Consider the following 13,412-nt stretch of genomic DNA (forward strand, 5'->3'; position numbering starts at 1 on the left):
ATCAGCCTAGCTCACAGAAACCTCAAACTCCTGAGCTCAATTCTGTTAGATATTTAAAATACTACAAAGATAAAATGGTTAAAATAGTTTAGTATAAGAAAAAATTACATCAATAGAATAGATTCCATAAGTAGACCCAAATACATAAAGTGATTTCATTTATGATAAAGGGAGCAGTTGAAATCAGTGGGGAAAAAAAGAGCTTATTCCACAAATGGTGCTCAGATAACTGGCTATTTGGTGGTTACAGGGTGGGGGGAAGTAGCCTCATCTCACTCCTTATACCAAAATATAATTCTAGATGTATCAGAAGTGGAAACAGAAAAAAAGTGAAAATATACAAATTTTAGAAGAAAACATAAATGTACTTATTTGCACTCTAGAAATGGGGAAGGCCCTTTTAAAGCAGAATACCAAACCCAGATGCTATAAAGGAAAAGATTGATGGATTTGACTGAATAAAAGTGAAAAGATTTGTGAACTGATAATTTGCATTTCTAAGAAGTTGCCAGGTGATGGTGATGGTGAAGGTGATACTGCTGGTCCAGGGATGAGGACAGAGTGATAGGTCTACACTTAGAAAGCCACTTGGAAAAAATGTGGACTGCAGAGCAGAAAGACTAAAAGAAACTGAGTAGTTCTAGTTCATCCTACTGCTGGAATTGTGTTTTGTTACTTGCAACCAAAAGCCTCCTAACCAATACACTGGGCAATCTTGCCACTAAAAAGGTACCCTATGAATAACTTTGTAGAAGTTCACCAAAATATATGTACATGGATGATTATAGCAGCATTGTTTGTAATAGCTGAAACTGGAAACAATCAAACCATTGGGAATTAATCCATCTAATGGAATAGTATCTAGTGTTAAATATTATTACATAGTTTGCATATGCTATTAGATAAATATCTCTAAGATAAGTATAAAAAATCATGATGACAAAATTTTATGCTTTTTAAAAAAATAAATATATGCAAGTTTAATTATTTCCTAAAAGTAAATAATGATTTTAAATGGCTATATTTGGGGGTATTGGGATTGAGATGGTGGAAAACCTATATAGGTTTTTCAGTCTTGACTGTGTGCATTTCTATTCTGTTTGAATTGTCTAACTTTAGGTAAGTTTTCCTTTTTAAAAAAAGAAAATATTGGCCGGGCGCGGTGGCTCACACCTGTAATCCTAGCACGCTGGGAAGCTGAAGCAGGTGGATCACTCAAGGTCAGGAGTTTGAAACCAGCCTGAGCAAGAGCAAGACCCCATCTATACTAAAAAAAATAGAAAGAAATTAATTGGCCAAGTAAAAATACATAGATGTAACCACATCTGAACAGCTAAAAAATAAAAAAGTAAAAATTAAAATATATTAAAAAAGAATAAAAATACATAGAAAAAAAATTAGCCGGGCATGGTGGCGCATGCCTGTAGTCCCAGCTACTCGGGAGGCTGAGGCAGAAGCATTGCTTGAGCTCAGGAGTTTGAGGTTGCTGTGAGCTAGGCTGACGCCACAGCACTCTAGCCGGGGCAACAGAGTGAGACTCTGCTTCAAAAAAATAAAAATAAATTTAAAAAAGAAAAAAAGAAAATATCATTTAGAGCTATGTGGGCAAGGCATAGGCCAATTTTAATTTCCTTCTTTGTATTTCTATATTGAAAAACAACTAATAAATGTAATAAATCATGAGAAGATGAATGGAAAAGTAAAGATTTCTCAGGTATTCTGATGTGCAGCCAGGCTTGGGCAGCACTGGCATGGGGTATAGGTTATAAGCTGGTGAAGACTTTCTGCATTTCTAATAGGCTCCCAGGTAATGCTAATGATGTTGAACCACTGTTCACACTTTGAATGGGAAGAAAAAAGAAGGAGAAGAGGAAGTAGGAAGAGGGCAACGGGGCCATGGAGATGAACCAGGAACAGAAATGAGACATGCAGAAGTATTAATTATTGGGTGTGTAGGATAAGGAAAGAATCTGGGATGACTGAGATTTTTGTCCTGGATGACTGTGAGGATGATGGTAATATTAACCAGAGACAGAGGAAACAAGCTGGAGAACGAAAAGGCATAGGAAACAATAGAGGAGTGGGAGTAAGACTTCATATTTAAACATATTAAATTGTGATTTATCTAAGAGAATACTATGTGGATTTGTCCCGCAGTCCATTTGTGCTCTCCATCTGGAGCTTAGTAGAGTTCAGTTAGAGGTTGATTTGGGAGTCATCTGTATAAAGGTAAGAGTTGAAGCAATAGCTCAGGACGAAACTGACCAGGGAGACAATGGCTGAGAGAACAGATATTTGGGGAAATGTTAGTTAATTTTATTTTTTAAGAGACAGGGTCTTGTTTTGTCCTCAGGCTGGAGTGCAGTGGTAGTACAAGCATAGCTCACTGTAACCTTGAACTTCTGGGCTCAAGCAATCCTCCTGCCTCAGCTTCTCAAGTAGCTTGGAATAAAGGCATGTGCCACCATGCTCAGCTACTTATTTTTTGTAGTTGCTCAGGTTGGTCTTGAACTCTTGGCCTCAAGCGATCCTCTACCTCGGCCCCCTGAAGTGCTGGCATGACCAGGCCTGGCCCAGAAATGTTAATCTTAAGAGACATGCTAAGGAAGGAAATGAAGAAGTAGTCAGGGAGGCAGTGCAGAAGACTAGATACTCTGAAGGGTCCTCCAACTACAGGGCAACTAGATACTGCAGAAAACGTAATTTTTATTGCATTGCTGGATGTGTGAATTAACAATTGCTATATCATAAACCATCCCCAAACTCTGTGACTCGAAACCATTTATCATTGCTTATGAGTCCATGGGTTGGCTAAATAGCTCTGCTGATCTGGATTAGGCTTAGCTGATCTTGTGTGGGTTCACTAATGTATCTGTGGTCTTCTGGTGAGTTGGCTGGGGGCTCACAGGTCTAGGGTGGTGTTGGCTGCAATAGCTGGATAACTAGGCCTCTCATCCTCTAGAAGGATAGCCAAGACTCACTCACATGGTAGTTCCAGGGGTGCAAGAGAATGAGTAGAAGTACGCAAAGCTTCTTGCAGCCTAGGCTTAGACTTATCACAATATCACTTCTGCCACAGTCTGTTGACCAAAGCAAAACACAAGACTAGTCCACATTCAAAGAATGGAGAAATAGATACCATCTGTTAATGGCAGGAGCTGCAAAGGGTGTAGATACAGGCAGATATAAACAATTATGGCCATTTTTATACTTGGTCTATCAATAATCTATCCATCAATTCTATTTACTAGAAGTAAAAGGAATCTTCAAGAAGCAAACAAAACAAAGCAAGCAAACAAACAAAAGCCATGATAACAACAAACCCCAGTGACCTGGTTGGAGTCAGCAGGGCACTTGATGACACTTTCAAAACTAAGATAGAGGTATTTACTTGGAAAACTGAGGTGCTCTTACTGGAAGAAATGAGAAAAGGCCACTGGTCATGTAGGAAAACAGACAGCTACCTCAGAATCCAAAATTCATTTGAAAATTCTAGAAATACTTTAAGATGGAAAAGTCTTTGTCTTTCTGGTTCGTGAAACCAGTATGTGTATGGGGCAACATTTAGGAGTTTGACCTGGGACGCAAAACCAGTATGTCATCCATCTCTTCCTAATGTATTGAAAATGTTTTCACATCCACTAGCTGTGCTATTCTCAAACCTACCTGTAAGAGAGGTAAGGCAGGCATTATTATTCTTATTTGATATGACTTTTTTATTTTTCTTTTTTTCTGAGACAGAGTCTCACTCTGTTGCCCAGGCTAGTGAGCGGGGCCATCAGCCTAGCTCACAGCAACCTCAAACTCCTGGGCTCAAGTGATCCTCCTGCCTCAGCCTCCTGAGTAGCTGGGACTACAGACATATGCCACCATGCCCAGCTAATTTTTTCTATTTTTGATTGAGATGGGGTCTTGCTCTTGCTCAGGCTGGTCTCTAACTCCTGAGTTCAAATGATCTGCCTGCCTCGGCCTCCCAGTGCTAGGATAGGAGTGCTAGGATTACAGGCATAAGCCACCACGCCCAGCCTGATATGACTTTTTAAAACAATATTTTCACTATCTTATAAAGTTGAACATTGGCATGGCTTACCAGAAGGAGGCATGTATAAAACTATTCATTTGAATATTAATGAGAACAACCCATATTTCCATTGTACAGAAAATGAGTAGACAAACTGTGGCATTTTCACACAATGGAATACTATGCAGAAGTGAAAATGAATTAACTACAGCTACATGCAACATGTCTGAGTCTTAGAGAAATCAAGTTAAATGAAAAAAAGAAGTTACAGAAAACTACGTAAAATAACATTTTATAAAATTAAAAAGTAAATAAAATAATATATAGTTCAGGTATAATTACATATGTCATAAAATATTTAAAAAGAAAATAAATGAATAAAAAATAAAATTCGGGGGAGGATCAAGATGGCGGACGAGAAACACCGCCAAACAAAGTGTCTCTGCAGAAAAGACAGATTCTAGCAGAAATTAGAAAAAAAAAAGCAAGAAGACGAGCATACAGCGAACGAGGGCCAGAAGGAGGGGTACCTGAGACCACGGGAGACCCATGGGAGGAGGTTGCAGAGGAAAACTGAAAGCTGAGACCGCCGGAGCAGCCTGAGACCAGTGAGAAGGGTAGGTGGATATGCCGTTTCCACTCCCCTGCATCTGGGACTGCTGGTGGGCTCCCCAGCGGGTGAAGAGACCTGCGGACACCAGCACAGAGACGGCCACCGCCAGCTAGCGGTGAGCCTGTAGCGGACACAGCATCAGGCTCCAAAATCCCGAGGGGCACCTCCGTGTGCACAGACCCGAGCCGCGAGGCAGGCGACATATTGCCGGCTTCACCCCTCCGTCGACCCTACCCGCCGCTACCCAGAGGAACAATATAGCCACCAGCCAGAGGCACCTACAGGAAATGGGAACTTCCCTTTTGGGACCCTACAGCTGACTAAGGGAACTCAGAGCATGAGCTCCCTACCCGCCAGCCCTCCCAGGTGCTGCTGACACGGTGATCCCAGGAGAACAGTGCAGACCCTGAGGCTGAGAGACATAGACACAGCTTGGGCTCCCTGTGGGTGAATTGAGACCGGCATTCCTCTCCCTGGTGGGGATACAGATTGAACTCAGGGACCCAGAGATCAGACCTGCAGACCAGATCCTGTGCACCCAGGTCTTGCATTGCCTGGGGCACAGAAGGGATATACGTGAACAGCCTACTGAGGTGTGTGTGCCTTCAGGGGCAGATCAGTGTCCTAGAGGGCAACCCTCCTCCCAAAAGGAGGCCATGAGCCCAGCCCAGGTGGCGTTCCTGCGCAGGGAACCTCCCCGCCAGCATCACAGTCCGAGGAGGCCTGGTGGCTTGTGGTCTGGCCTGCTGGCAGAGGCCCAGAAGTAGCTGCAGAGTTGGGGAGGGTGGAAATAAGGGAGGCCCGCTCCAGACTGCGGGTCTCAGACAGCCCCACCCCCACAAGCAGACTTTCTGGCTGAGCAGGGCTATTCCAGCCCCTCACTGACAGCTTTTCCTGGAAGCAGAGAACAGAACTTTGACCCATGCTAATGGCATTGGTGGTGCCTGAGGGCAGGCTTACCCAACCCAGCTCCACTCAGACTCTATCCTAGACCAGTCCTCACTGAGGGGGAGAAAAGGACACACCTGGAAGTCCCAGGGTCCCACCGACCACCTGAGGCACTAGAGTGCCTCTCTACACGAACAAGAGCTGATAACAGGACACAGAAACAACAGCGTAGCCTGTTCCTACAAGCAAGCACCACCTACTGACAGGGAAGACATTCTGAACAGCCTTTTCACGGCACCTACTGACTCATTATACAGGGAGTGGTCGAATCTCACTCACAGACACCACCTACTGGCTAAGAAACTAAACAAGGCGTGTGAATACCAAAACAAAAACCTAAAGGAAAGAAACAACAACTGAGCGAAATAGGAAGAAATCAGCGAAGGAACTCCGGAAATATGAAGAACGAAACGGAAAACACACCCCCAAAGAGTAGCACCAGCCCCCTAGAAACGGACACCACCAAAATCAGGCAACCAAAATGACAGAAGAGGAATTTCGTATGTGGATCATAAGAACACTTACCGAGCTGCAACAACAACTCAATAACCAACACATAGAAACCACAAAAAGCCTCCAGGACCTAGAACAAAAGTTCACTAAAGAAATAGACACAATGAAGAAAAGTTTAACCGAACTCCTGGAAATGAAGAATCAATTCAGAGAAATACAAAATACAGTGGAAAGTCTCAAGAACAGGGTAGATCAAACAGAAGAAAGAATCCCAGAGATTGAAGAAAACACCCTCCAACTAAATAAAACCATCACAGAGATAGAGCAGAGAAACAAGAGAAAAGAGCAAAGCCTACAAGACATGTGGGATTATGTGAAGATTATGTGAGGGTCATAGAGTTACCAAAGAGGGAAGAAGACAACACTCAAGGGTTGGACAAGCTAATTGAAGATATAATAGAGAAAAATTTCCCAGGCCTTGCTAAAAATCTCTATATACAAGTTCAAGAAGATCAGAGAACCCCTGGGAGATTCAAGGCAAACAGGAAGACCTCATGGTATGCAGTCATCAGACTGACCAAACTATCAATTAAAGAGGCCCTTTAAGAGCTGTAAGATGAAAGAAGCAAGTGACATACAAGGGAAAGCCAATTCAAATAACACCAGACTTCTCTAATGAGACTTTACAAGCAAGGAGAGACTAGGGCCCCATTCTCACTCTTCTGAAACAAAACAATGCCCAGCCTAGAATCTTATTCCCTGAAAAACTAAGTTTTGTATATGAAGGAGAAATAAAGACATTCTCAGATAAGCAAAGTCTCAGAGAATTCACCAAGACAAGACCAGCCCTACAAGAAGTACTCAAAACACTGTTACCCACGGAACACCATAATAAAAACTCACGAATATAAAAACAACCCAAACCCAAAGATTAAAGGCCAGATAATACATTGGCTAAAGAGAGAAATCAAAGCAATAACATCCAACCCAACAGAATGAACAGTAATCTACCTTACCTATCAGTTCTCTCAATAAATATGAATGGCTTAAACTCTCCACTCAAGAGACATAGGTTGGCTGAATGGATAACAAAATACAGGCCAAGTATATGCTGTCTTCAGGAAACACATCTAACCTGCAAGAATGCATAGAGAATAAAAGTAAAAGGGTGGAGATCAGTATTCCAGGCAAGTGGAAGCCAAAAGAAGGCTGATGTGGCAGTTCTAATTTCAGATGATTTAGTTTTTAAACCAACAAAAGTAGTGAAAGACAAAGAGGGTCATTATATAATGGTGAAGGGCACACTTCAACAAGAAGAGATAACAATTTTAAATATATATGCACCCAACATAGGTGCACCCAGTTTCATAAATCAAACCTTACTGGATCTAAGCAAATAGATTAAAGGAAACTCCATAATCACCGAAGATTTCAACACCCCACTGACGGCACAAGACAGATCCTCCAAACAGAAAATTAAAGAATAAAGAATGGACTTAAACAAAACTCGGGAACAATTGTGTCTAACTGACATTTACAGGACATTCTACCCAAAATCCATTGAATATACGTTCTTCTCATCAGCTCACAGGACATAGTCTAAGACTGACCATATCAAAGGACACAAAGTAAATCTCAAGAAATTTGAAAAAATAGAAATCATACCATGTACCTTCTCAGATCACAGTGGAATAAAAGTATAAATCAACCTTAACAGAAACTCACATTTCTACACAAAACTGTGGAAATTAAACAACCTCCTACTAACTGATTACTTCATAAATGAAGAAATCAAGATGGAAATAAAAAAATTCTATGAACAAAATGACAATGGAGAGACAAGTTATCAACTCCTCTGGGACAGAGCTAAAGCAGTTCTGAGAGGAAAGTTTATCTCCATAAATGCCTAGAATGAAAAGTCAAAAAGATCACAAATAGACAATCTAATGAAATGACTCAAAGAGCTGGAAAAAGAAGAACAGACCAGCCCCAAACCCAGCAGAAGAAGTGAAATCAACAAGATCAAATCAGAACTAAATGAAATTCAAAACAGGGAAGCTATTCAGGAGATTAATAAAACAAAAAGTTGGTTCCTTGAAAAAATAAACAAAATTGACACTAAGCTAACAAAAAGCAGAAAAGAGAAATCTCTAATAAGCTCCATCAGGAATAAAAAAGAAGATATCACAACTGATCCCAAAGAGATACAAGATATAATTTACGAATACTACAAAAATCTTTATGCACACAAACTGGAAAATGTGGAGGTAATGGACAAATTTCTAGAAACACACAGCCTCCCTAAGCTCAACCAGGAAGAAATAGATTCCCTGAACAGACCAATCTCAACAGCTGAAACTGAAACAGCAATTAAAAATCCTCCTAAAAAGAAAAGTCCTGGTCCAGATGGCTTCACACCCGAATTTTACCACACTTACAAAGAAGAACTAGTACCTATCTTGCAGAAACTATTCCACAACATCGAGAAGAACGGAAACCTCCCCGACACCTTTTATGAAGCAAATATTACTCTGATACCAAAACCAGGAAAGGATGCAACAAAAAAAGAAAGCTACAGACCAATATCCCTAATGAATATAGATGCAAAAATTTTCAACAAAATCTTAGCTAACCGAATCCAGACGCTTATTAAAAAAATAATCCATCACGACCAAGTGGGTTTCATCCCAGGGATGCAAGGATGATTCAACATACGTAAATCTATAAATGCAATTCACCACATAAACAGAAGCAAAAACAAAGACCACATGATTCTTTCAATAGATGCAGAAAAAGCTTTTGACAAAATTCAACACCCTTTCATGATACGAACACTTAAGAAAATAGGCATAGAAGGGACATACCTATATGACAGACCCATAGCCAACATCATACTGAATGGGGAAAAATTGAAATCATTCCCACTTAAAACTGGAACCAGACAAGGATGCCCACTATCTCCACTTCTGTTCAACATAGTGCTGGAAGTCTTGGCTACAGCAATCAGACAGGAAAATGGAATCAAAGGTATCCAAATAGGGGCAGAAGAGATCAAACTTTCACTGTTTGGTGATGATATGATATTATATCTAGAAAACCCCAAAGATTCATCCAAGAAACTCCTGGAACTGATCGATGAATTTAGTAAAGTCTCAGGATACAAAATCAATACACAGAAATCAGAGGCATTCATATACGCCAACAACAATCTAATTGAGAACCAAATCAAAGACTCAATTCCCTTCACAATAGCAACAAAGAAATTAAAGTACCTAGGAATATACTTAACCAAGGACGTAAAAGACGTCTACAGGGAGAACTATGAAACACTGAGGAAGGAAATAGCAGAGGATGTAAACAGATGGAAATCCATACCATGCTCGTGGATCGGCAGACTCAATATCATCAAAATGTCTACACTACCCAAACTGATCTACAGATTCAATGCAATACCTATTAAAATCCCATCAGCATTCTTCACAGATATAGAAAAAATAATTTTACGCTTCATATGGAACCAAAGAAGACCCCGAATATCAAGAGCAATTCTAGGCAACAAAAACAAAATGGGAGGCATTAATATGCCAGATATCAAACTATATTACAAAGCTGTAGTAATTAAATCAATATGGTATTGGCACAAAAATAGGAAATTGACCAGTGGAACAGATGTGAGAATCCTGATATAAAACCATCCTCATATAGCCATCTAATCTTTGACAAAGCAGACAAAAATATACGCTGGGGAAAAGAATCCCTTTTCAATAAATGGTGCTGAGAAAACTGGATAGCCACCTGTAGAAGGCTAAAACAGGACCCACACCTTTCCCCTCTCACAAAAACGAACTCACGCTGGATAACAGACTTAAACCTAAGGTATGAAACTATTAGAACTCTAGAGGAAAAAGTTGGAAACACTCTCCTAGACATCGGCCTGGGTAAAGAGTTTATGAAGAAGTCCCCAAAGGCAATCACAGCAGCAACAAAAATAAATAAATGGGACATGATCAAACTACAAAGCTTCTGCACAGCCAAAGAAATAGTCATGAAAGTAAACAGACAACCTACAGAATGGGAGAAAATTTTTGCATCCTATGCATCTGATAAGGGACTGATAACTAGAATATACTTAGAACTCACGAAAATCAGGAAGAAAAAATCAAATAACCCCATTAAAAAGTGGGCAAAGTACTTGAACAGAAACTTTTCTAAAGAAGACAGAAGAATGGCCAAAAACATGAAAAAATGCTCAGCATCTCTAATCATCAGGGAAATGCAAATCAAAACCACAATGAGATATCACTTAACTCCAGTGAGAATGGCCTTTATCAAAAAATCTCCAAACAATAAATGCTGGCGTGGTTGTGGAGAGAGAGGAACACACCTACACTGCTGGTGGGACTGCAAACTAGTTCAACCTCTGTGGAAAGCAATATGGAGATACCTTAAAGTGATACAAGTGAATCTACCATTTGATCCAGCAATCCCATTGCTGGGCATCTACCCAAAATATCCAATGACACTCTACAAAAAAGACACCTGCACTCGAATGTTTATAGCAGCACAATTTATAATTGCAAGGCTGTGTAAACAACCCAAGTGCCCATCAATCCAAGAATGGATTAATAAAAAGTGGTATATGTATACCATGGAGTACTATTCAGCTCTAAGAAACAACGGTGATATAGCATATCTTATATTTTCCTGGTTAGAGCTGGAACCCATACTATTAAGTGAAGTTTCCCAAGAATGGAAAAACAAGCACCACATATACTCACCAGCAAATTGGTATTAACTGGGCAGCACCTAATTGGACACATACGTACTACAGTAATAGGGTATTGGGCAGGTGGGAGGGGGTGGATATATACATATATAATGAGTGAGATGTGCACCATCTGGGGGATGGTCATGCTGGAGACTCAGACTTGTGGGGGGAGGGGGGGAGTGGGCATTTATTGAAACCTTAAAATCTGTACCTCCATAATATGCCAAAATAAAAACAATAAATAAATAAAATAAATAAAGCTTGAAAAAAATAAAAAAATAAAAATAAAATTCAAGATACTGGGTACCCTTGGGGATGATGTGGAAAGTAGAGAGATGGGATAGTTCTTAGTTTGGGCAGTGAGTTCATGAATGTTCATTTTATTATTGAAGTTCATTAATGTATATTATATATATCCTTTTGTATTTATCAAGTATTACATAATAATTTTTTAGGTAGTTAAAAAAGGAAAGAGAAATAGGAGAGAAAGGTCAGGGATTCCACAGACATAGCCAGAAGAATAAAAAAAAAGAAGAAGAAGAAAGGTCAGGGAATCCAGAGAGTTTCAGTAAATGTGTTGTGTTTCAGTGTCAAATACCATGGAAGTCCTCAATAAGATAAGGCCTGTATGGAAACCGTGGACTTGGTGGGAGCACACTGGTCACCTTTGGAAGCAGCCAAATTCATTAAAATGGGGTGGGCTTATGCCAGATTATAGGATGGGAAGGAATATGTTATGGGAGGGTACACACATTTTTTATCTACTGTCTCCTCCCAAACCCACAACAGCTAACACTTATCAAGGCTGTATTATATGTCAGTCCTTTTGCATATACTATGTCATTTAATTGTCACAACCACCTCCATAGGGTGGGCTAGGGGAACTAAGCTCAATGCTTATGTTACTACCAGATCATATTCACTTCTGACCACATGCAGGGAACCCCTATGACACTGGAATGGGAATGAATGCTTCAGTATTCCCTTCTAAATTTTAGGTACAAGGACTCAAATGGTTAGGTAATGGCAACCAACCAAAAGGTGATGAATCAAGTCTATCCAGAAATAGATCACATACCCCTCCATGCTGGGGGAAATGAAGCCACATGACTGACAGTCAACCTACCTGTATCACAAGATAGGGAGGGGCAGTTCCCCAAAGGAAAAACCTGAGTTTAATTGTCAGAATAAGGAAGGAATGCTGGGCAGGCAGAAACGAGAGTTACCTACCAAACCAAAATTAACTTACATTTAGAACCCTGGTTTTATTACTTATTAGCTGTGTGTGAATTTGGGCACCACTGAATTGGTTTGCTTATCTGTAAAGTGGGGATGGTACTTACTTTGAAGAGTTGTCTGAGGATTAGAAATAATGTACAAGAGTTTATTCTATGCCTGGTACCTAATAAGCCTTCAATAAATGGTAACTTTTAAAAGCCAAATGCTAGATTTCTTACTATTAAATCCTTTGAGTCTCAACACTCAAAGATCAAAGGTTAGGAAAAGACATCTGTAGCTATAATGAACCTATATAAAACAAAGTATGTTATAAAGAGTAAGTTTTCATTTAAGTATAGTGGTTTTTTTTTTTCGGCATATTATGGGGGTACAGATTTTAAAGTTTCAATAAATGCCCTTCCCCCCCTCCCCCCACAAGTCTGAGTCTCCAGTATGACCATCCCTCAGATGGTGCGCCTATCACTCGTTACATTCATTTAAGTATAGTGTTTACAAGCTTCAGCAGACTTCTATTGCTCACCTTTAGGTTCAGCTGTTTCCTTTTATAATCTGTACACACGAGGCACAGAGTGGTTAGGGAGGCCAAGCCCAGCTAGCATCATTCAGCAGAAGCTGTAAGAAGAAATGCCCTAGTACTGGCTTCAGACTCTATTCCAAGTATCCCTCTATTGCTCAAAGGTTACTCAGAGCTCAATTTTTTTGGAACCCAATTTTGAGAGACATTTACATGAATACCATTTAGAGCTGAACCTTTATACTCAATCTCCCTGTGTTTTTGTCACCAGTATATGCTCTGTCTTGAAAGTCTGCAATCTGTTTTGTACAAAGGGACATTGACAAAGGTGTTTTAGCTGTCCTTGATTTATTCATCCAACATTTACTAAGTACATGCTGTGCAACAGGTGCCAAGAATACAGAGATGGTGAGGCATAGTCACTACTCAAGTTTAATCTAGGGGCACACATTCAGCAAAGTGCTATAGGTATAGGGGATGGCTGTGTTGAGTCTATACAGAGATCTCTAGTTGGAGACCAGGGAAAGAATTATAAAGACATGAGCTGAATCTTGGGGGGAAATAAAGACTGCACCAGAGACAAAGGGAAAGAGGCATTCTAGGCAATGGCACAAGTAAATGAGAAGATATGAACAGCTTAAGTGTATGGGATACATTTTATTATTGCTGAAGTGGGGTAGGGGAGGTAGGAAATGAGGTTTGAGAAGTGGTCAAGGGCTAGATAATAAAGGGACCATGGAAGTTGGAGAGCAGTGTTAGAAGGACAAATTTACTCTGGAAGCTGATAAACATGGTGGATTAAAGCAACGGTTCGTAACCTTTCTTGTGTCATAAATTCCTTTAAGAACCTGAAAAA

This window comes from Microcebus murinus, chromosome X (genome assembly GCF_040939455.1).
Source record: "Microcebus murinus isolate Inina chromosome X, M.murinus_Inina_mat1.0, whole genome shotgun sequence".
In the NCBI taxonomy this organism is placed as follows: domain Eukaryota; kingdom Metazoa; phylum Chordata; class Mammalia; order Primates; family Cheirogaleidae; genus Microcebus; species Microcebus murinus.